The sequence below is a fragment of the Rattus norvegicus genome, chromosome 5 (genome assembly GCF_021556685.1).
Source record: "Rattus norvegicus strain SHRSP/BbbUtx chromosome 5, alternate assembly SHRSP_T2T, whole genome shotgun sequence".
Taxonomy (NCBI): Eukaryota; Metazoa; Chordata; class Mammalia; order Rodentia; family Muridae; genus Rattus; species Rattus norvegicus.
In genome coordinates this window covers 34258884-34284205 of record NC_141538.1, presented here as the reverse complement: position 1 = coordinate 34284205, position 25322 = coordinate 34258884, and the positions used below count along the sequence as shown (strand labels likewise).

The following is a 25322-nucleotide window of genomic DNA, read 5'->3' as shown; positions in this document are numbered from 1 at the left end:
TCCTATTATTCTTAGATTTGATTTTTTTTATATTTTCCAGAATTTCCTGGTTATTTCATGTTAGGATCTTTTTAAATTTTTACTCTCTTTGGCAAATGTGTCAATATCTTCAGTGGTATCCTCCATGCCTGAGGTTCTCTCTTCTACTATCCCTTGTACTCTGTTAGTGATGCTTGCATCTGTAACTCTTGATCTTTTTCCTAAGTTGTCCATCTCCAGGATTGTCTACCTTTGTGTTTTCTTTATTGTTTCTATTTCCTTTTTAGTTTTTATGTCATTTTATTCAATCCCTTCACCTGCTTGATTGTATTTTCCTGTATTTATTTAAGGGATTTGTTTCTTCTTTAAGGGCCTGTTTGCCTCTGTTTTTCTGTATTTCTTTGAGGGAGTTATTTAAGGAGGATTCCTTAAAGGCCTTAATCATCTTCATGAGATGAGATTTTAAGTCATTATCTTGCTTTTCAGGTATGTTAGGGTATCCAGGTATTTCTGTGGTAGTAGAACTGGGTTCTGTTGGCACTGAATTGCATTGGGTTCTATCGCTTATGATCTTGTATTTACCTCTAGCATCTGAATATCTCTGGTGTTAACTGGCTTAGGTATCTTTGAATGGAGTTGGCCTCCTTGGGGGCAGGTAGAACTCTGTGACCTGGGTTAGAGCTGGTCTCCTGGGAGGCAGGCAGTGCTGTCTCTGATTAGCACAGGCTTCCTGTGTTTCTGGTTACTGTGAACCTCTCAGAAGGCAGGCAGGCTGTGTCCCTGGCTACTGGGGAGCTCCTGGGAGGCAAACAGGCTGTAGGGAGTTGGACGGTATCTGGCTCATGTAGAGAAGCAGACTAGAAGGAAGGTGGAGCTGGGGAGGGTGGGTAGGTCCTGGTTCAGCTGAACTATGTGGGTATCAGCTGGCAGAAATATTTGTGCAAGATTTTCACCTGTGTTCCTGGTTTCTTGGACCTCATGGGAGGCATTCTGTCTGTAGGGTGTGGGGGGTATTGGGCCACTGACCTTGTTTGGGTGGGGTGGGGAAGCAGACCGAAAGAGGCTTGTTCTTTTCTTTCTTTTTCTTTTCTTTTTGTTTTTCTTTTTTACTGGTTATTATATTTATTGCCGTTTTAAATATTATCCTTCTTCCAAGTTTCCCCTGCATAAATTCCTTATCCACTCCACCCCCTCCTGCCTCTATGAGGGTGCTCCCCCACCTGTCCATTCTGCCTCAGCGCCCTAGAATTCCCCTAACCTGGGTCACCGAGCCTCCACAGGAACAAGGGCCTCTCCTCCCACTGATGCCAAACAATGCCATCCTCCGCTACATGTGTGTCTGGAGACATTGTTTCCTCCATGACTGATGGTTGGTTGACATTTATTATTCTTCCTATGGAGTTGCAAACTGCTTCAGCTCCTTCAGTCCTTGCCCTAATTCATCCATTGGTCCCCAAGCTCAGTCCAATGTTTGGCTGCACACATCCCCATCTGTATTGGTCAGGCTCTGGCAGAGCCTCTCAGGGGACAGCTGTACCAGGCTCCTGTCAGCAAGCATTTCTTGGCATCCGCAATAGTGTCCATGTTTCATATCTCCAAATGGAATGGATCTCTAGGTGGGGCAGTCCCTGGATGCCCTTTCCTTCAGTCTGTGCTACACTCTTTGACCCTGCATTTCCTTTAGACAGGAAGAATTCTGGATTAATAGTTTGAGGTGGGCGGGTGGCCCCATCCTTCAACTAGGGGCTATTCCTATCCATTGGATATGGTCTCTGAAGCTTCTATCTCACCTGGGCATTTCAGTTAAAGTCCTCCCTGTTGGGTCCTGGGAAGCTCTTAGGTCTCTGGCATCTGAGACTTTCTAGTGATTACTCCCAGTTCCCCTCCCTACTACTACTCTCCTCCTCTCAAATTCCTCTGTACTTACCCCCTCTCCCCCCATATGTGAAGCAGCCCCTTTCCTCCCTTCTCTCTCTCTTCCAGATCCCACTCTCCCTCTACTCCTGACATTATTTCCTTCCCTTTTCTGAGTAGCATCTCTATGTTGTGGTCTTCTTTCTTCTGGGTTTCCTACGGTCTGTGAGTTGTATCAAGGTATTCCGAGCTTCTTTTTAGCTAACATCCACTTATCAGTGAGTACATACCATATGTGGTCTTTTGTGACTGGGCTACCTCATTCAGGATAATAGTTTTAAGCTCCATCCATTTGCCTGTGAATTTCATGAAGTCATTGTTTTTAATAGCTGAGTAGTATTCCATTGTGTAGATGTACCACATTTTCTGTATCCATTCCTCTGTTGAAGGGCATCTGGGTTTTTTCCAGCTTCTGGCTATTTAAATGAGGCTTCTATGAACATAGTGGGCATGTGTCCTTGTTATATGTTGGAGTATCTTTTGAGTATATGCTCAGGAGTGGAATGGCTGGGTCCTCAGTTAGTACTACCTCCAATTTCCTGAGGAACGTCCAGACTGATTTCCAATGTAGTTGTACCACCTTGAAATCCTACCAACAATGGAGGAGTGTTCCTCTTTCTCCACATCCTTGCCAGCATTTGCTGTCACCTGAGCTTTTGATTAGCTATTCTGACTTGTGTCAGGTGGAATTTAACGGTCATTGCGATTTGCATTTTCCTGATGACAAAGGATGTTGAAGATTTATGTAAGTGCTTTTCAGCCATTCAAGTTTCCTCAGTTGAGAATTCTCTATTTTGCTCTGTTCCCCATTTTTAATATGATTATTTAATTCTTTGGAGTTTAACTTCTTGAGTTCTTCGTATATTTTGGATGTTAGCCTTCTATCAGATGTAGGGTTGGTAAAGATCTTTTCCCAATCTGTGGGTTGACATTTTGTCCTATTGACAGTGTCCTTTGCCTTACAGAAGCTTTTCAGTTTTATGAGGTCCATATATCAATTCTTGATCTTAGAGCATAAGCCGTTGGTTTTCTGTTCAGGAAAATTTCCCCTATGACAATGTGTTTGAGGTTCTTTACCATTTTCTCTTCTATTAGATTCATCATATCTGGTTTTATGTGGAAGTACTTAACCATCTTGTACTTGAGCTTTGTACAAGGAGATAATTATGGGTCAACTTGCATTCTTCTCCATGCTGACACCAGTTCAATCAGTGCCATTTGTTGAAAATGCTGTCTTTTTTTCCACTGGATCTTTTAGCTCCTTTGTCAAAGATCAAGCGACCAAAGGTGTGTGGGTATATTTCTGGGTCTTCATTTTATTCCATTCATCTATCTGCCTGTAACTGTACCAATACCATGCAGTTTTTATTTCTATTGCTCTGTAGTATAGTTTGTCTCTTTAGATGCTGAAAAAGTCTTTGACAAAATACAACACCCGTTTGTGCTAAAAGTATCAGAGAAATCTGGAATTAAGGTCCACATCTAAATATAATAAAAGCAATATACAGTAATCCAATAGCCAACATCAACTAAATGGAGAGAAGCTTGAATCAATCCCATTAAAGTCAGTGAGAAAACAAGACTGCCCACTTTCCCCCTGTCTATTCAGTATAGTACATGAAATTCTACCCAGAGCAATTGTAGAAGAAAAGGAGATCAAAGGAATACAAATAGGAAAGGGTGAAGTCAATATTTCACTATTTGTAAATGATATGATAGTATACATAAGTGACCTCCAAAAAATTCATGAGAGAACTCTTACAGGTGATAAACAACTTCTGTCAAGTGGCTGGATACAGAATTAACTCAAACAAATCAGTATCCTTTCTCTACTCAAAGGATAAATGGGCTAAGAAAGAAATTATCACCATTTACAATAGTCTCAAATAATATGAAATATCTTGGTGTGATGCTAATCAAGCAAGTGAAAGATCTGTATGACAAGAACTTCAAATTTCTGAAGAAAGAAACTGAGAATCTCAGAAGATAGAAAGATCCCTCGTAGATTGGCAGGATTAATATAGTAAAATTGGCAATTTTTCTGAAAGCAGTCTATAGATTAAGTGCAATCTCTGTCAAAATTCCAACTCAATTCTTCACAGAGATAGAAACAGCAATTCCCAAATTTATCTGGAACAAAACAACAACAACAACAACAACAACAACAACAACAACAACAAAAACAACCCAGGATAGCAAGAAACCTTTTCAACAATAAAAGAACTTCTGGGGGAATCACCATCCCTGACCTCAAGTTATACTGCAGAACATTAGTGATAAAAATCACCAGTTCTTTTCTATTGAGAGACAAAAAGGAAGTGGATCAGGAGGGAAGGGGAGGTGGGAAGGAACTGGGAGAAAGAGAAGAAAGAGGAACAGTAACCAGGATATGTTGTATAAGAAAAGAAATCTATTTTCTATTAGCAGAAAAAATAAGTAGGAAGAAATAAAGAAAAGAGAAAATAGTAAGGGAAGGAAGGAAGGAAGGAAGGAAGGAAAGAAGGAAGGAAGGAAGGAGGGAAGGAAGGAAGGAAGGAAGGAAAAAAGGAGGGAAGGAAGGAAGGAAGGAAGGAAGGAAGGAAGGAAGGAAGGAAGGAAATGACTCCAGAGGCTGAGAAGCTAGATCAGTAGTTAAGAGTACTTGTTGCTCTTCCAAAGGACTTGAGTTCAACTCCCAGCACCCAAACCATAGTTCAAAACCACCTGCAACTCTGGTTTCATGGGAATCAGACTTCTTCTGATCCTCATGGGAACTGCATACACATAGAACATAGACATACATGTAAGCAAAACACACATAAAATAAATAAATATTTAAGAAAATGTTAGAAAATGATTCATAGATGATATAGATATTAGAATTCAGAGATTAAAAACAGAATATATATATATATATGTACCATCATTCCTATGTCCTAAAGGTGAGTCTATGAAAATATTTTGAAATTCCAATAAAACCTTTTATAATTTAAACTACACTACTCAAATCAAGAACTAAAATCAAGAAACTTCTAGAAGGTATTAACGTTTGATTAAATAATACAAAAGAAAAAAAGAGTAAACTGAAGATCATCAGCAGAAACTGTCCAAAAGAAACAAAAAGAGTGAGATTTACCAAACAGAAGATCATCCCAGATAGGGCTATGCTCTAGAGCACCCATGGGGTATTGAAGGATTTATATTACTTGAAGGTGTAATAAGCATCACTTCAACTTTAAGATAAGAAAGTAAGAATTACATGTAGCAAGCTAGCAAAAGATAGAAATAATAAATACAATAATGTCTTCTTCATAGAAGCCAGTCATGAAACTCAATGTTTTGTTTTGGTTTTTATAAGCCTGCTCTATATAAATAAAAATGTGCTTATGGGGAAAGGACTGTACGAGAGTAAAAAAATCAACGTTATTTTTTAAAAAGCTGGGCACATTTATTCTTCTACAGCTGGATTTTTTATAAAGGCTCAAAAAGAGATTCCTTTCAGCTTTCAGGTCATGTGACTCCTCTGTTTCACTTTCTATTTACAGTCCCTTCAAAAGTATAAAAGCCATGCTTGTTCCAAGGTGTGCAGGGTACAATTCTTATGTCCTCCACTGTATGGCCACATTAAAATTTCAAAGGCAAGGACTCAATTGTTGAAATATATGAAAATGGAGACGAAAAATAAGCACAATATATTCACAATAAACACTAAGGCAAGCAAAGTGGATAACAGCAATTAGAGAAACAAACACACAAAAGGAGGGTAAGTCCAAAACTTCTGATCTAGGTAGATTATACATAAAACCATATTCATACATTATATAAAAAATTGTCAAATTGAGGAAGTATACTTGAAATAAAGGGAACCAAAAAGGCATGTAATATGCTATAATCAAAAGAGGAGCAAGTAGTATATAGATTTAGTGCAATCTTGAACAAAATGAAAGAACAGTATTTTCTTTCTATCCACTAGCCAAACCGAAATAAGCATTTAGCTGGTACAATTTTTAAAAGAGAATAAATCAAAAGATCCACACTTGTGGACATTAAGGCATTGTATAACGCTACACTAATTATATCAACAGTGCTGGTGAAAGAATCAATAAATTGATCAGTGGAACAGAATGAGGCCTCAGAAACACATTCTGATTTTTCTATCGGAAAAGAGGAATTTGAACAGGGGAAGGACAGATTTTTAGGTTTGCATTTAAAATGCAAAACTAGCTATGTGTAGTGGTTGGTGCCACAGTAGTTAGGTCCAGCACACAGGAGACTAAAGCAGAAAGTCAAAGCTATGAATGCCAGGCCAGTCAGGCTGCACAGTGAGTGAGTACCAGGGCAGCTGGGGCTACATAGCAAGACCTTATTGAAAAGGACAGCAATGCAGCCAAGTCCAGAAAATGCGCAGGAAAAGGTCTACATGATCTTTTTCACACACAATCCCCAAAGCAGAATAGATAAAAAGGAGAGGTGACAAATTATACTATGGAATTAGAACCTTCTCTTCTGTGAAAGTTTTGGTAGAGAATCATAGGCAAGACACAAGCTGGGAAAGATATTTGCAAGCATGCATCAGAAAACAGACTTGGGTCCTATGCATATAGAAAATATTTAGAATTCAATAATACAAAATAAAGAACCCAATTAAACTTGAGCAAAAGAACTGAACAGATTACTTATCAAAGAAAGTATCACATGCAAATAAAAATACCAAAGACTTATCATCACAGATGATCAGAGTACTGAAAATTGAAACAATGAAATCGTGTAGCTACATATTAGAGTGCCTAAAATACAAAGAGCTGATAACAAATGTTATTATCATATGGAACAAGAAGAAATTCATGGTCCTAGAGAGATATCTCAGTGGTTAAGATCATTTTCTCCTCTTGTTGAAGACAGGTTCAGTTCCCAGCAACTACATGACAGGTCACAACCATTTATAACACCAGTTCTGGAGACTTGAATACATGTTTCTGGCTCTGAAGGTACCGGACATGAATGTGATTCACATAAATAGATGCAGGCAAATTTTCATACACAAAATAAAAATGAGTAAATCTTTATAAAAAACATTCCTTATTGATATGAATAAAACATGAACATAGTTGGGGAGGTAGATGGCTCAGTAAATAAAATGGAGAAAAGATATCCTGTGTCAAACAAGGAAGGGAGGTTAGAACAGACACTAACTAGAATGCTTCTCTCTCTCTCTCTCTCTCTCTCTCTCTCTCTCCCTCTCTCTCTCTCTCTCTCTCTCCCTCTCTCTCTCTCTCTCTCTCTCTCCCTCCCTCCCTCTTACACCCACCCATACCCACACACACACACCCACACACACACACACCCATACACACACACACACATTCGCCAAAGAAGGATAACACAGTTATATAAAACTCCATACACAAAGACATATAGCAGATTTATTTATGTCTGTTGAATTAGAACCAATCAAGATATTTTAAATAGATGAATGACTAAACAAATTATGAAGAATACAATGAACTATTTTTCAGTGTATAGGGAAATGAACCACTAAGCTACAGCAAGTTTATGGTTTTAAATGCATACTGCTATGAAAGACATCTGTCTGAAAAGACTGTGCTGTGAGTGTATTTCACATTTTACAAACAGCAAAAGTATAAGAACAAATAGAAACCAGTAGCTCAGGGCTCTGCTGGTAAAGTGGTTACTGTATGATCATGAGGACCTAACCTGATATTCAGAACATATGCCTTACAACAAAGAAAAGCAGGCATTAATAGTTTTATGTAGCTGCAAACTCTATCGTCCTGGCTAGTTTTGTGTTTTTGTTTTGTCAGCATCACACAAGCTAGAGTCATTTGAGAAGGAACTTCAGTTGAGAAAATGCCCCACCGGACTGACATGTGGACAAGTGTGTGAGGACATTTTCTTTATTGATCATTTAGGTGGGAAGGCCCAGTCCTTTGTGGGTGGTGCCATCCCTGGGTGGGTGGTCATAGAATGTACAGGAAAGCTGGCTGAGCAAGCCGTGAAGAGCAAGCAAGCTTGGGTGGCTTCTTCAACCTCTCTAGGCATCATGTTTTTATACACTCTTCATAAAGTTTTCCCCTGGGTTCTTCAATGCCTAGACAAGGCATTGTAATATTTATACCAAGAATCCCTTATCTCTCTAGATTGCAAATATAACCTTAGTAAATCAGATCCCGTAGATAACATGACTTTGTATATAATGCTAGAAATTTACTTTTAAGTCTGTTTATAAGCTTGATTTAATGGTTATGATATTCTTGGTTTTAAAATATTTTTCTCATTGTTTGGTTCAAGTCATAGTTTCTACCACAGGAGGATGATCACTTTTGCTATGTGAAGATACTTTTGGATTTAACATTGTTGCTCAGGTATAGCACACTTAGAAACCTTCATGTATAAAGTCAAATATTTATTCTGTATTAAAACTAGAAATCCAATTTTCGAACTGGAACTGGTTTAGTTTTTAATCATATTGTATATTAGAACTTTGGAAGGGACGCTTTAAAACATAAACATTTCTTTGAGAAAAAAAAAAGAATCTCTTATCTCAAGTTTGTGTAAATGGTTCTTACTATTTATTCTCTGCCTTGTCAATCAATGCTGGCCACCCAATGGTTTGGCAGGAAATAAGAGGCAGGACCGCAAGAGTGAAGAGAAAGAAGGTAAAAATGAAAAAGATACCATGTGGTAGATGAATCATGGAAACAAGGCCACAAGGGCTGGCCAAATAGAAAGCAGCCAAGGGGGGACATGACAAGTTATGACTCAGGATTATTGACAGGGAACTAGACATAAGAGCATAGAGGGTATATACCTGCCCAGTCCTAGTGTCTTAAAGGTTTATCTTAAACATAAAGGTTTTGTGTCTTTTATCTGGGAACTGAACGATCGAAGGTGAGGCAGAAACCCCCAGTGGATATTAAATATTTACTGCAACAGAGCTCTAACTTCAAGTTCCTCTCTTGAGTTGCTGGCCTGATTTCACTGCATGATGCACTACAAACTGTAAGAGGAGATAAAACCTTTCCTCCCAAGTTACTTTGGACCATTGTGTTTTATCACAGCAAGAGGAACCCTACCTATGAACTGCCTATAAACTAGCAGTACTACCTTTCCAAGCCTGGTTGAGTTCGCTGGTGCAGAGCCATGATGGGCCCTATGGAGGAATTTTTTACTATTGTTTAGCTGAATTTACACAACACTTTCTAATTATTATACTCAGACATTAATGGCATTTAAAAATTAGAACAGAGAAATGCTACATTCAGCCTCAAACATAGAAATTCCTCTTGAAAAAATATATTAGCGATGAGGGCAGAGATTCTTAGCTGTTAGCCGTCCCAGATTCTTAGGACTAAGCTCCTTCATAAAGAAATTGCAGAAATCCCATACAAGAAACTTAACAGCATTCCTGAAAGCTCTAGAACAGAAAGAAACAAACACACCCGAGAGGAGTAGACAGCAGGAAATAGTCAAACTCAGGGCTGAAATCAACCAGTTAGAAATAAAGAGAGTAATACAAAGAATTAATAAAACTAAGAGCTGGTTCTTTTCGAAAATCAACAAGATAGATAAAGCCTTAAGCAAACTAACTCACTAGACCCCAAAGGACATACATAGTATGTATTCACTGATAAGTGCATATTAGCCAAAAAGTACAGAAAACCGAGGATACAACCCATATCCCATAAGTGTAACAATCTGAAAGGCCCAAGTGAGGATACTTCAATCCCACTTACAAGAGGGAAGAAAATAATCGTGTTAGGCAGAGGAAGGGAGGGACCTGAATGAAAGAGGGGATGGGGAGGGGAAAAGGAGAACAGAATCAGGTATTCTGGAGGGAAACAGCAGAGAGCCCAGAGGGCCAGGAGAATGAATGGAGATATTCAGCTGCAGAGGGAGGGAAGTAGGGGACCCTTTAGAAAGTCCCAAAAAAACTGGGAAATGAGACACTCTCAGGACTCAGTGAGGGTGACTTTAGCTAAAATGGCCAGTACTGAGGAGAGTGATCTCAAAAAGTCCACGTCCAGTAGATAGACAGGGTCTCGAAGGGAGAGACAGGGTTACTAACCCATAGTCAAAATGTCTGACCCAATATTGTTCTTGTTAAAAAAGATATGCAGGGATAAAAATTGAGAAGAGACTGAAGGAAAGGCAGTCCAATAACCGCCCAACTTGGGATCGATCTCATGGATGGGGGGCGGGGCACCAAGGCCTAACACTGTCACTGACGCTATGGTACTTGCAGACAGGAGCGTGGCATGACTGACACCTGAGACGCCCTACCAGCAGCTGACTGAGAGAGATGCGGATGCTGATACCAACACCCAACCATTAGACTGAAGTCAGGGAAAGATTGAAGAATCTGAAAAGGAGGGCAACCCCATAGGACAACCAACAGCCTCCACTAACCTGAGCCTCAGGGAGCTCCCAGAAACTGAGATACCAACCAGGCAACATACACTACACAGGCTGGTCTGAGGCCCATGGCACATATATTGCAGAGGACTTCAGTGGGAGAAGATGCCCTTAATTTTGTGGAGACTTGAGGTGCCATAGAAAGGGGAGGCCTGCTATGGTTGGGGAACATCCTCTCAGAGGCAAGGGGGAGGAGGGATGGGATGAGAAACTGTTGAAAGGGGACCAGGAAGGGGGTGCAATGGCTGGAATGCAAACAAATAAAATAAATTTTAAAGAAGGAAAAGAACAGGCTTCTATGAGAGAACAACTAAACATAAGTATGACTTAATAAGATAAAATCAAATAACGCAAAATAAAATATAATATGGTAAAACAAAAACCATCACAGCAAAACTGGATGAGGAAAACCAACAGAAGGAAAAGAGCCCCAAGAGAAGGCACAAAAATCTAAGACCTACTTTTTCTCACATTCAGGAGTTCCATAAAAACACAAAGCTGAAAGCTGCAATATATATTAAAAGGACATGGAACAGAGCTAGTTGACTGTGTGTTTGCTGATTCAACCTCTATGACTTCATAGGAGCCTTGCTCAGCTTGTTCAGAGGACCTTGTTCCCCTGGTGTCCTCCACTTCCTCTGATGTTTACACTCTTTCTACCTTTTCTTCTTCGGGGCTTCCCTGAACTCTGAGGTAAAAAATTTGATGGAGACATCACATTTAGAGCTTTGAGTTCCAAGGACTGTCTCCCTCTCCCTCTCCCTCTGCTTCTCCCTCTCCCTCTCCCTCTGCCTCTCCCTCTCCCTCTCCCTCTGCCTCTCCCTCTGCCTCTCCCTCTCCCTCTGCCTCTCCCTCTGCCTCTCCCTCTCCCTCTGCCTCTCCCTCTGCCTCTCCCTCTCCCTCTGCCTCTCCCTCTGCCTCTCCCTCTCCCTCTGCCTCTCCCTCTGCCTCTCCCTCTGCCTCTCCCTCTGCCTCTGCCTCTGCCTCTGCCTCTGCCTCTCCCTCTGCCTCTCCCTCTCCCTCTCCCTCTCCCTCTGCCTCTCCCTCTGCCTCTCCCTCTGCCTCTCCCTCTGCCTCTCCCTCTGCCTCTGCCTCTGCCTCTGCCTCTGCCTCTCCCTCTGCCTCTCCCTCTCCCTCTGCCTCTCCCTCTCCCTCTCCCTCTGCCTTTCCCTCTGCCTCTGCCTCTGCCTCTTCCTTCCCTTCCTTCCCCCATTTCCCTCTCCCTTCCCTTCCCCCTCTCCTTCTCCCTCTCCCTGTGTTTTTTGGTTCTGTGTTTGTGGTTTTGTTAAAGTTTTTTTTTTGCTTTTATTAATCATTTTATTCATTTACCTTTCAAATGATATCCCCTTTCCCGGTTATGCCTCCACCAACCTCCTATCCCATTCCCTCTTGCCCTCCATTTTACCTCTATGAAGTTGTTTCTCCACCCACTCTCAACTCACCCCTCAAGCATCCCCCTACACTAAGGCATCAAGCCTCCCTCCCCTCCCATAGCCATCAGATAAGGCCATCCTCTCCTACATATGTATCTGGAGTCCTGGTTCCCTCCAAATATACTATTAGGGAGCTCTTGGTTGTCCAGTTAGTTGATATTGTTCTATTGATGGGGTTGCAATCCGCTTTAGCTTCTTTAGGCTTTCCCCTAGCTCTTACTTCAATTGGGGTCTCTGTGCTCAATCCAATGGTTGACTCTAAGTATCTGCATCTGAATTGATCAGGTGCTGGTAGAACCTCTCAGGGAACAGCCATACCAGGCTTTTGTCAACAAGTGCTTCTTGGCATCAGCAATAGTGACTAGGTTTGGTGTGTGCAGATGGGATGTATACCTAGGTGAGGTAGTTTCTGGATGGCCTTTCCTTCAGTCTCTGTTCCATTTTTCTCTCTGTCTTTCTTTTGGATGGGAGCATTTCTGGGTTGAAAATTTTGAGATGGGTGGTGGCCCCATCCCTCAACTGGGGGCCATGTCTATTTATAGGAGGTGGTTTCTACTCGTTTTATCTTCCCTTTGTTGGGTATTTTGGCAAAACTCATCACCATTGGCTCCTGGAAGTATCAATTTCCAGAAGTCTGGGACTTTCTAGTAGCTACCACAGGTCCCCATCCCCCTCTGCTACATGTTTCTATTAAATTTCCTGATCCTCCATACTTCTCTCCTGTTCTTTTTTTTTTTTTCATTTTTTTCTCCATCTTTACTAAATTGGGTATTTCTTACTTTTTTTCAGTATATAATTATTTTTTATTCCTTTTTCTATTTTTTTCATCTTTATTAACTTGGGTATTTCTTATTTACATTTCGATTGTTATTCCCTTTCCTAGTTTCCCGGCCAACATTCCCCTATCCTCTTCCCCTCCCCTTTTGTATCTGTGTTCCCCTCCCCATCCTCCCCCATTACTGCCCTCCCCCCAACAATGATGCTCATTGGGGGTTCAGTCTTGGCAGGACCAAGGGCTTCCCCTTCCACTGGTGCTCTTACTAGGCTATTCATTGCTACCTATGAGGTTGGAGCTGAGGGTCAGTCCATGTATAATCTTTGGGTAGTGGCTTATTCCCTGGAAGCTCTGGTTGATATGGGGTCTCGAACCCCTTCAAGCTCTTTTACTCCTTTCTCTGATTCCTACAACAGAGGTCCCATTCTCAGTTCAGTGGTTTGCTGCTGGCATTTGCCTATGTATTTGCCATATTCTGGCTGTGTCTCTCAGGAGAGATCTACATTCAGTTCCTGTCAGCCTACATTTCTTTGCTTCATCCAGCTTATCTAGTTTGGTGGTTGTAAATGTATGGGCCACATGTGGAGCACACTCTGAATCTGTGTTCCTTCAGTCTCTGTTCTAAACTTTGACTCCCTATTCCCTCCCAAGGGTATTCTTGTTCCCCTTTTAAAGAAGGATTGAAGCATCAGCATTTTGGTCATTCTTCTTGAATTTCATGTGTTCTGTGCATCTAGGGTAATTAGAGCATTTGGGCTAATATCCACTTATCAATGAGTGCATACCACGTGTGTTTTTTCTGTGATTGGGTTACCTCACTCAGGATAATATTTTCCGGTTCTATCCATTCGCCTATGAATTTCATAATGTCATTGTTTTTGATAGCTGAGTAGTATTCCATTGTGTAGATGTACCACATTTTCTGTATCCATTCCTCTGTTGAAGGACATCTGGGTTCTTTCCAGCTTCTGGCTATTATAAATAAGGCTGCTATAAACATAGTGGAGCATGTGTCTTTGTTATTTGTTGGCGCATCTTTTGGGTATATGCCCAAGAGTGGAATAGCTGGGTCCTTGGGTAGTACAATGTCTAATTTTCTGAAGAACCTCCAGACTGAGTTCCAGAATGGTTGTACTAGTCTGCAATCCCACCAACCATGGAGGAGTGTTCTTCTTTCTCCACATCCTCACCAGCATCTGCTGTCCCTGGAGTTTTTCATCTTAGCCATTCTCACTGGTGTGAGGTGGAATCTCAGGGTTGTTTTGATTTGCATTTCCCTGATGACTAAAGATGTTGAACATTTCTTTAGGTGTTTCTCAGCCATTCGGCATTCCTCAGCTGTGAATTCTTTGTTTAGCTCTGAACCCCTTTTTAACAGGATTATTTGTCTCCCTGCCCTCTACCTTTGTGAGTTCTTTGTATATTTTGGATATGAGCCCTCTATCAGTTGTAGGATTGGTAAAGATCTTTTCCCAATCTGTTGGTTGCCGTTTTGTCCTAACAACAATGTCCTTTGCCTTACAGAAGCTTTGCAGTTTTATGAGATCCCATTTGTCGATTCTTGATCTTAGAGCATAAGCCATTGGTGTTTTGTTCAGGAAATTTTTTCCAGTGCCCATGTGTTCGAGATGCTTCCCCACATTTTCTTCTATTAGTTTGAGTGTATCTGGTTTGATGTGGAGGTCCTTGATCCACTTGGACATAAGCTTTGTACAGGGTGATAAGCATAGATCAGTCTGCATTCTTCTAAATGCTGACCTCCAGTTGAACCAACACGATTTGCTGAAAATGCTATCTTTTTTCCATTGGATGGTTTTGGATACTTTGTCAAAAGTCAAGTGCCCATAGATGTGTGGGTTCATTTCTGAGTCTTCACTTCTATTCCACTGGTCTTTCTGCCTGTCCCTGTACCAATACCATACAGTTTTTATCTCTATTGCTCTGTAATACTGCTTGAGTTCAAGGATAGTGATTTCCCCCGGAAGTCCTTTTATTGTTGAGGATAGTTTTAGCTGTCCTGTGTTCTTTGTTATTCCAGATGAATTTCCAAATTGTTCTGTCTAACTCTATGAAGAATTAGATTGGAATTTTGATGGGGATTGCATTGAATCTGTAGATCGCTTTTGGTAAAATTGCCATTTTTACTACATTAATCCTGCCAATCCATGAGCATGGGGGATCTTTCTATCTTCTGAGATCTTCTTCAATTTTTTTCTTCAGAGGCTTGAATTTCTTATCATACAGACCTTTCACTTGCTTGGTTAAAGTCACACCAAGGTATTTTATATTATTTGGGACTATTATAAAAGGTGTCGTTTCCCTAATTTCTTTCTCAACTTGTTTCTCTTTTGTGTAGAGGAAGGGATTTGTTTGAGTTAATTTTATACCCAGCCACTTTGCTGAAGGTGTTTATCAGGTTTAGTAGTTCTCTGGTGGAACTTTGGGGATCACTTAAATATACTATCATATCATCTGCAAATAGTGATATTTTGACTTCTTTTCCAATCTGTATCCCTTTGATCTCCTTTTGTTGTCTGATTGCTCTGGCTAGGACTTCGAGAACTATATTGAATAAGTGGGTAGAGAGTGGGTAGCCTTGTTGAGTCCCTGATTCTAGTGGGATTGCTTCAAGTTTCTCTCCATTTAGTTTAATATTAGCTACTGGTTTGCTGTATCTGACTTTTACTATGTTTATGTATGGGCCTTGAATTCCTATTCTTTCCAGGACTTTTATCATGAAGGGATGTTGAATCTTTTCAAGTGCTTTCTCAACATCTAGTGAAATGATCATGTGGTTTTTAATCTTTCAGTTTGTTAATAGAGTGGATTATGTTGATGGTTTTCAGTATTTTATATGATCCCTGCATATCTGGGATGAAGCCTACTTGATCATGATAGATGATTGTTTTGATATGCTCTTGGATTCAGTTTGCAAGAATTTTATTGATTATTTTTGCATTGATATTCAAAAGGGAAATTGGTCTGAAGTTCTCTTTCTTTGTTGGGTTTTGTGTGGTTTAGGTATAAGAGTAATTGTGGCTTCATAGAAGGAATTCCGTAGTGCTCCATCTGTTTCAATTTTGTGGAACAGTTTGGATAGCATTGTTATGAGGTCTTTTATGAAGGTCTGATAGAATTCTGCACTGAACCCATCTGTACCTGGGTTCTTTTTGGTTGGGAGACTTTTAATGACTGCTTCAATTTCTTTAGGAGTTATGGGGTTGTTTAAATGGTTTATCTGTTCCTGATTTAACTTCAGTACCTGGTATCTGTCTAGGAAATTGTCCATTTCCTCCAGATTTTCAAGTTTTGTTGAATATAGGCTTTTGTAATGGCATCTGATGATTTTTTTTAATTTCCTCTATTTCTGTTGTTGTGACTCCTTTTTCATTTCTGATTTGTTAATTTGGACATACTCTCTGTGTCCTCTAGTTAGTCTGGCTAAGGGTTTATCTATCTTGTTGATTTTATCAAAAAACCAGCTTTTGGTTCTGTTGATTCTTTGTATAGTCCTTTTTGTTTCTACTTGGTTGTTTTCAGCCATGTGTTTGATTATTTCCTGCCTTCTACTCCTCCTGGGTGTGTTTGCTTCTTTTTGTTCTAGAGCTTTTAGGGGTGCCGTCGAGCTGCTGATATATGCTTTCTCCTGTTTCTTTTGGTAGGCACTCAGTGCTATGAGTTTTCCTCTTAGCACAGCTTTCATTGTGTCTCATAAGTTTGGGTATGTTGTACCTTCATTTTCATTAAATTCTAAGAAGTCTTTAATTTCTTTATTTCTTTCTTGACCAGGTTATGATTGAGAAGAGCATTGTTCAACATCCATGTATATGTGGGTGTTCTTTCCTTATTGTTATTGAAGACTAGCTTTAGCCCGTGGTGGTCTGATAGGACGCATGGAGTTATTTCTATCTTTCTGTATCTGTTGAGGCCTGTTTTATGACCAACTATATAATCAATTTTGTAGAAAGTACCATGAGGTGGTGAGAAGAAGGTATATCCTTTTGTTTTAGGATAAAGTGTTCTATAAATATCTGTTAAGTCCTTTTGTTTCATGACTTTTCTTAGCCTGTCTATGTCTCTGTTTAATTTCTGTTTCCATGACCTGTCCATTGATGAGAGTGGGGTGTTGAAATCTCCTACTATTATTGTGTGAGGTGCAATGTGTGCTTTGAGCTTTAGTAAGGTTTCTTTTATGTATGTAGGTGCCCTTGCATTTGGAGCATAGATGTTTAGGATTAAGAGTTCATCTTAGTGATTTTTCCTTTGATGAATATGAAGTGCTATTCCTTATCTTTTTTGATGACTTTTGGTTGAAAATCGATTTTATTTGATATTAGAATGGCTACTCCAGATTGCTTCTTCAGACCATTTGCTTGGAAAGTTGTTTTCCAGCCTTTTACTCTGAGGTAGTGTTTGTCTTTGTCTCTGAGGTGTGTTTCCTGTAGGCAGCAAAATGCTAGGTCCTCATTGAGTATCCAGCGTGTTAATCTGTGTCTTTATGTTGGAGAATTGAGTCCATTGATGTTGAAAGATATTAAGGAATAGTGATTGTTGCTTCCTGTTATCTTCATATTTGGAGATGGGATTATGTTTGTGTGCTTGTCTTCTCTTTGTTTTGTTGGAATATGATTAGTTTCTTGCTTTTTCTAGGGTGGAGCTTGCCTCCTTGTGTTGGGTTTTACCATTTATTATCCTTTGTAGGGCTGGATTTGTAGAAAGATATTGTGTATATTTGGTTTTGTCATGGAATATCTTGGTTTCTCCATTTATGTTAATTGAGAATTTTGCTGGATACAGTAACCTGGGCTGGTATTTGTGTTCTCATAGGGTCTGTATGATATCTTTCCAGGATCTTCTGGCTGTCATAGTCTCTGGTGAGAAGTCTGGTATAATTCTGATAGGTCTGCCTTTATATGTTGCTTGACCTTTTTCCCTTACCGCTTTTAATATTTTTCTTTGTTTTGTGCGCTTGATGTTTTGACTATTACGTGAGGCGAGGGGTTACTTTTCTGGTCCAATCTATTTGGAGTTCTGTAGGCTTCTTGTATATTTATGGGCATCTCTTTCTTTAGGTTAGGGAAGTTTTCTTCTATGATTTTGTTAAAGATATTTACTGGTCCTTTGAGCTGATAGTCTTCATACTCTTCTCTACCTATTATCCTTAGGTTTGATCTTCTATTATGTCCTGGATTTCCTGTATATTTTGGGCCAGTAGCTTTTTCCATTTTCCATTGCCTTTGACAGTTGTGTTGATGATTTCTATGGAATCTTCTGCTCCTGAGATTCTCTCTTCTATCTCTTTCATTCTGTTGGTGATGCTTATATCTATGGCTCCTTGCCTCTTTCTTTGGTTTTCTTTATCCAGGGTTGTCTCCCTTTGTGCTTTCTTTATTGCTTCTATTTTCATTTTTTATTCCTTCACCTGTTTGATTGTATTTTCCTGTAATTATTGCAGGGAATTTTGTGTTTCCTCTCTATAGGCTTCTACTTGTTTATTTGTGCTTTCCTGCATTTCTCTAAGGGAGTTTTTCATGTCTTTCTTCATGTCCTCAATCATAATGGTCAAATGTAATTTAAAATCTAGATCTTGCTTTTCTGGTGTGTTTGGATATTCAGTGTTTGCTTTGGTGGGAGAATTGGACTCCAATGATGCCCTGTAGGCTTAGTTTCTGTTGCTTGGGTTCCTGCCCTTGCCTCTTGCCATCAGGTTATCTCTGGTGTTAACTTGTTCTGCTATTTCTGACAGTGGCTAGACTGTCCTATAGGCCTGTGTGTCAGAAGTGCTGTAGACCTGTTTTCCTGTTTCCTTTCAGCCAGTTATGGGAACAGAGTGTTCTGCTTTCAAGCATGTCGTCTTTCCTTTCTACTGGTCTTTAGCTGTTCCTGTGGGCGTGTGTCCTGAGTCCACCAGGCAGGACACTTGGAGCAGAAAAGTTGGTCTTACCTCTGGTCTAAGGTCTGAAGTAGCTCCTTTATGCTCGATTTCAGTTCTCCATGAGGGCAGCAACCAGAAGGGCCTGCCTTGCTTTCTCTCAGGTCCCTGTGCAAAGGGGGCCCAGATGGCACTAGGCGTTTTCCTCTAGAGTCAGAAATGTGGGCACAGAGTAGTCTCCTCTGGCTTCCCAAGTATGTCTGCCCCCCTGAAGGTCTACCTCTCCCTCCCACGGGAGTTGGGTGCAGGGAGCTGTTTGACTGGGTCCCTTCAAATCCAAGTGCTAACTGAACCGCAGGGCACCAGCAACTTGAGTGCCCCTATCTTCCTGTTCCCAGAGCCCTATACAGTTTCCTCCTGGGCCAGGGATGTGGGCAAGGGTGGGCAGTACTTGCGGCCTCTCCTTCCCTGCAGTCTCAGGAGTGCTACCTGTCTGGGCGATGAGATTTCTCTCCCACAGGGTTTGGGAGCAGGGAGCTGTGGGTTGGGATTAGCGAGGTTCAGGCTCCAGCTTGAAACTGGAAATGTCCGATCCCAGAGGAATTTTGCTTTTATGTGTCCTGAGTCCAACAGGAAGGTCACTTGGAGCAGAAAAGTTGGTCTTATCTCTGGTCTCGGGCCTGAAGTTGCTCCTCGTGGCTGGGTTTCAGCTCTCCATGAGGGTAGCAACCAGAAGGGCCTGCCCCTCCTTCTCTCAGGTCCCTGTGTACAGGGAATCCAGATGGTGCTAGGAGTTTTCCTCTAGAGTCAGAAATGTGGGCAGGGAGTAGTTTCCTCTGGCTTCCCAGGTATATCTGCCCCTCTGAAGGTCTAGCTCTCCCTCCCACAGGATTTGGGTTCAGGGAGCTGTTTGACCAGGTCCCTTCAGATCCGGGCGCAGTCTGGACTGCAGCTTGTTAAAGTTTTAATATGCTAGACCAGGGTACTGCCATGTCTAAGGCCAATGACTCTACGCTTCTATGGCAGGATGCTTCTCTGACAAGGGTCCCAACTTCTCAGAGTGGGAGTGAGATTAAATGCCTTTTGCAGGGAGCAGTGTCTGGGAAGGGAAATTCATTGGCTAAGCCTTTAGACCTTTAGGTACCTCATTATAATGGAAAGCTGTCTTGAGCCTATGTGAGCTGTGGTCATGTCCTTCACCTGTGAAGGGCCTTGGGGCATTGCCCTTACATGATTGTGACTGATGGTCACAAATCTATGGAGGGCTGTGTGCTAGTGACCAGTCTGGATTCCTGGGAGTCAGGCGAAACACCTACCATCTCTTTCAGGGTCTCCCTGGTTCAGGCCTCCTCAACTGGGAACCAGGGTGCCTTTCACTGTCCTATAATATGGAGTATAAGCTGAGAGGCTTCAGGCATTTTTCATTGGGTTGCGTGATATGAGTCCAGGCAGACACAGAGTAAAGTGTTGCTTGTTCAGAACCAAAGCAGCAGTAAAGCCATGTGGACAAATGCTTCCAGAAACACATCACGTGTTTTGAAATAAGTTCCAGTCACTTTGTGTTCACACATATTATGTTACAAAATCCCACCCAATTTAGTTTCAAGGCCCATGTAAGACTGTAGTCCAGTTTTAGTAGCAGTGCAACAAGGTAGGAACTAATTAAAAGTAAAATACCAGAAGCTTTTTACACAAGAATAAAAACAAAGGCCAAAGGCTTGGGGTATTTTCAGAGCACCTGTTCTTTGGCCACTCAATGGAGGTGCACACTAGGAGAAAGTTTATGGTGGTTTGAATGAGAAATGTCCTCCATACTCTCGTGCATTTGACCTCCAGTTGGTGGTGCCATTTAGGAAGATTAAGGATGTACAACTTTGCTGCAGGAAGTAGATCATTTGGGGTCAGCTTCAAGATGAAGAGCATCATGATACTTTTGGTCTCTTTGCATAGTCCTGCAAGAGATGGGCTGTCACCTTCCTGCTCCTGCTGCCAAGCCTGTTGCCTGATGCTCTACGGTCCCCACCACTCTGAACTCTAAACCTCTGGACTCTAAGACAAAATGGACTCTTCAGTAGGTTTCCTCCATCATAGTGTTTTATTCCAGCAACAGAAAAGTAACTAACACAAAATTGTTCTAGGGAAATTAAACCAGGAAGTATTTTTTTCCTGGATAAAACATCTTCTTTCTAGTTTTCTTCTCTTCTTTCATATTTTGCTTTACTTACAACCTGTTATAATTTATTGAATGATACTTTGTAGATCTTTCTCAGTAAAGTAAAATCAACAAGCACCACGGAAATAAAAATACATTGTATGAAACTTTCATTTTTCATTTTGAACCTTAAATTAATCTACATCTTACATTTGTACTTTCTGGAAAGTTTCCCCTCTGACATTTACAAAGTTTTATCTCTTCCTGAAAACAACTTAAATCCTTTAAACTAGAGAAATAATACAATTTTATAATAATCTGCTTTGTATTTTTAATTTGGAATGCATTATGTGTTAAATAGGCCATCTAATTTTTAATTATCAAAAATTCTCTTTCCCCTAAATTGCAATAACATCTCAGAGTGTGATATGTTTTTACTCACTGACTGTCAGCAAACCCATCTATCCTCTCAAATTAGCAATGGCTTTCCTTCTGTTGGGTACCATACCAGGATTTAACTCAATCAGTTCTCCCAAAACATCTAACTTCTAAGGCATGAAGAACCCCCCTGATGGCAGTTTGCTGAAGCAGAGATTCTGATCCATCATTTTAGCTCTTTTGGCCACCTAGTAAAATATGTTTTAGCAACTCTTGCCTCATAGAAAACACATTAAATGTTAAGACAATCAGCAACATACTGGCTAAGATTCATTGTGGCTGATTTTCAGGAGGGGACGTGATCTTACACCTTGGGAGTTCTCTTATTCAAAGATAGGACATTCCCTAGAGTTGACCAGAAATGCCCTGCACCGCAGTCCTATATAGAAGTGTCAGATCAGTTTTGGTTTTTTAGAGTTAGACTGGAGTCTATACAATGGGCTAAAATTTGTGTATCAGGCTGAGGGTGTGACCCAATGTTACAGTACCTACCACATATGTGAAAGGCCCTGATTGTGATACTCAGCATTCTTAAAATATGTATATGGTATTAGTAAATTAGAAGAAGAGACAGTTTAGTGTAAAGGTTAAGCATCATGACTTTTTGGTAAAATTTATTTAAATCCCATATTATCCACTAATTTTCATCATCATCTTAAAAAATGATACTCAAAGTCTCCTTCTAAATAATAATGATCTCATGGAGCTGTACATCTCAGAAAAAACTTTGCACCTAGATTGTAGCAGGGCCTATTCAGTTTTATAAGGTAAGCATTGACTTGGATACTAAAGACTTCTTTAACCATGAATACAACTGATTAGTTCGTGGTATTAACAACTGCATGGCTACATGCTCAATGCTCCATGGAGGCTAAAGTGTTCTGCCCCATGCTCTTAGCATCACCCAGAATGACATAAGCATGCCAGAACAAATCTATACCCGTTACTGGAGAATAAATGGAAATGTTTGCCCCAAGGCTTTTCAATCAGTAGGGTCACCTTCTGCTATGGTTTGGATTTCAAATGTCTCTCACAAGCTCATATGTGTGAATACTTGGTCCCTAGCTGGTGGTGATGTTCTGGAAAGCTGTGGGTTCTCTGAAGCAAGAGGCAGCCTTTCAGAGACGGATCACTCAGAACAGGCATTTGAGGATTTTAAATTGGCTTACTTCAAGCCAAGTGCCCTGTTTCCTGGTCTAGAAAGATGTAAGACCCCACCACCACTATGTAACTGTCATAGATCAGGCCCTTCAACTCCTGTCTTCCCTACTACTGTATTATTCCTTCTGAACTGGGACCCTAGGTAATCTTCTCACTTAAGTTGCTTCCTTTCAGTTTTTTGTCTCGGTGACAAGAAAAGTTTATTTCAATATACCTTCTCAAATGACAGTGATAACATGCTTTCAGTAAAATACGAGTTCTGCTGTGTTTACTGCTGTTGGCTATCATCTGGCAGAGGCAAGAGAGAGAGGTCGTCTGGTGGACAATGGGGAGGACGCCTCACTGAATTAGTCTGCTGAAAAACAGACTCATCCTTCTACCCCAAAAATGACACACACACACCCCTACAATTATCTGTGGCAACTGAAGGAAATCAATGAATTGGTAGAAACTTAGGAAAGATCCAAGAGAGATTGGAAAGTTAGTTCAGAATAGGCAAGTTTTAAGAAGCACGTCAGCAAGGCTACTGCTCAGAACTAGTTTTAAAAAGATCTGCTTATGACTGGAATTGGGAGGATCTATGATGGCAGTCGGGCCATTTTCTCACATGCAAGGCACTACAGTATTGGATATGGCACTGAATAAATTTGAAAACTAAATGAAATGCAAACACTCTTCGGTGTTGTCTAATCTACTTCCACTAACTGTTGTGTAAAGACTGAAGGATAGTAGCTTCAAGGTAATAGTTTCCCAAGAGTGCAGTACATCATAAATGCATTCCCTAGTATGTGGTTTCCTTGACGATGTATGAGTACCAGAGAGATGATACAATATAGGGAACGTGCAAATAGAAGGCTTCGAATGTGCTCCATTTCCTGCCAACCAGCCATGATTAGGCCTCTTTGACAGGAAATGCTTAACTGTTAGAAAGCATGCCATAGTATCAGAACTTGCTCTTTGCTTGAGCTTTTCCTTAGTTTTAGAGTTTCATATAATTTTAAAACTTTGAAAAGAAACTTGAAATTAAAATCAAATCATCACCTGGCTTGTCTCGAGCAGAAACACATACATTTTTATTAGTCGGGGCTTCCATTTGATACCAAACACTATCATTACTGCAGTATCTTGCATTTAAACATTTTGCATTTAATACAGACTTTCACCTTTCTCTAGACTGGAGTAAAAGGATAACCAAGAAAACTCTGTCTAACTATGAAGATGTAAAGAAACTAGATGAATTCAAGGCAGAAACCTGGAAAGGTCACTTTGCAAGACCACCTGGGGTGTGCTGCTTCCCTGAAAAGAGCTCACAGAGATAAAAATGTGTATATATTTTCTGCCTGAAAGAAAACTATTTGCCTATCCACCTAATTTGAATTACTATGTCTTCTCATTCGTAAAGTCATGGTATCTCCTTATCTTCACCCTATTCTATTTTTGTAAGCACGCCTGAGAGCGCAGGGCACAGTAGCTTCTGCCTCCCTCACGGACTCTGAACTGCCTTTACTGCTGTAAACATCAGACTGTCAATTATGAAAGGAATAAAAGTTGATTTTGTTTTATTTTTCAGATGCTTCACTAGCCCTTTGGTCATGCTGGATACATTATCTTTGTGTCACTTTCAACCTCATGTCCCTCAATCTTTCCCTTCCACAACTCCTTCAAAACTTTGCATTGATCCTTCTTACGATCTTAGTAAAGTAAACCTCTATCTTTTCAAAAGTTTACCTTGATGGCTCCAAATCTATTATCACCTTTTCATAAGCATTCTGACTAAGTTTCCTACTTTTGTTGTTGTTTGCGATTCAGTTCTCCTCATTAGAATGGAATGACTATGAAAGCAAGGGTCATTGTTTAGTTCACTGATGAAAATGTAATGTATGGTGAATGGAGGAATAAATCAGCTAACTGATTTCTTTTGTCTTCCTGTAGGTCACTCAATACTGTTAGGACTTTTGATGGTAACGTCTTCAAGAATAGTCAAAGGAAAATGTTAACAAGACATGTGCTGACTACATTCTACCAAGAGGAAAAGAAGAAATTCTTACAGAGAAGGAAAAAGGATACTGAAAGTCTACTCTAGCACTTACTAATAGAGTGTAACAAATTATGGGGTTTTAGAAATTCAATTTAGCTCTCAACATGTGCCGCTTCACCACCTGCGTACACAAGAGTCACACCCACACTAGCTCCCTCTGCCAGCTCCACCTCATTCCTCCTCCTCATTAGCCAACACCTAATTACATACTAATTGGCTCAGAGAACACAAGCTTGTTATTGCACTAAAAACACTCAGAGCTCCCCCACAGACAGATTCTCATGAAAACCAAATATAAAAGGAGTTGGCCTTGTGCCTGGTTTTCATCAGGACATAGCTAGATGCTTCTAGGTCCTTCCTGGCTTTGCTTTCATGCTTCTATGAAGTCATTTTCTTCAGGGACACATATGCATGACAATTTCAGAAATAAAGGACTTTAAAAATGACCTTGGTCATGATATGACTATTTCATTAGTCAGAGAGAGCCACAGTTAATCAGGAACAGTTTCCATTAAATTTACTATTGTTCCCCCTTTCAGTCTCTAGATGTCAAGATGTCCCCACTATTGCTACCTCAGATTAGACAAACTGACTTTAGAAATGCATTTAAGAGTATGAACCTGTTCCTCTCTTTGCTAAACTATTTTTCTTTTAACAAAGACACAGCAAACAGTTTCTATCATCACAGCACAGATACATGAGCTGTTATTAATGGCACAGAAGCCACCAGAGTATGTTTTGAGATGCAGGCTTCAAAGCTGTTGGATTTTTCTCAACCATATTCTGGTGTTGTAATTACCAGTGCTAGGCAGAGGAGGCAATGCAAACAAAGAAGGGTATCCAAACAGGAACCACTTGTGATACAAGTTAGCTCCCATAGTCCCCTGGTGTGGGAAAATTCAAACACCTCTTATACGATACTGCCATTATTCTGTCAGTGAACAACTGTAGTGATAGGAAAGCTACTTGGCAATTCCATTGACTTTAAGAAAGTTTTAACTTTTCTATACTCATTTACATATTATAAAATGGCAGCTGACAATTTTATGTGCAATAGTATTTGGTCTTTAAAGGCTCAGATATTTTTCATTTAAAGCTCATACATTCAACAGTCACAGAAGGAATGCTAGGGTGCTGGGATGCTGCTG

The 25322-nt window shown here is 40.4% G+C and overlaps 1 long non-coding RNA gene across 1 annotated transcript; it reads left to right on the top strand.

The window, feature by feature from the left end:
• Positions 1–10909: 10909 nt before the first annotated feature.
• LOC120103144 (uncharacterized) lies at positions 10910–24620 on the top strand. The gene is made up of 3 exons (XR_015621406.1): positions 10910–10998; positions 20336–20456; positions 24069–24620. It is a non-coding gene; the product is annotated as an uncharacterized LOC120103144 (long non-coding RNA).
• Positions 24621–25322: the final 702 nt, after the last annotated feature.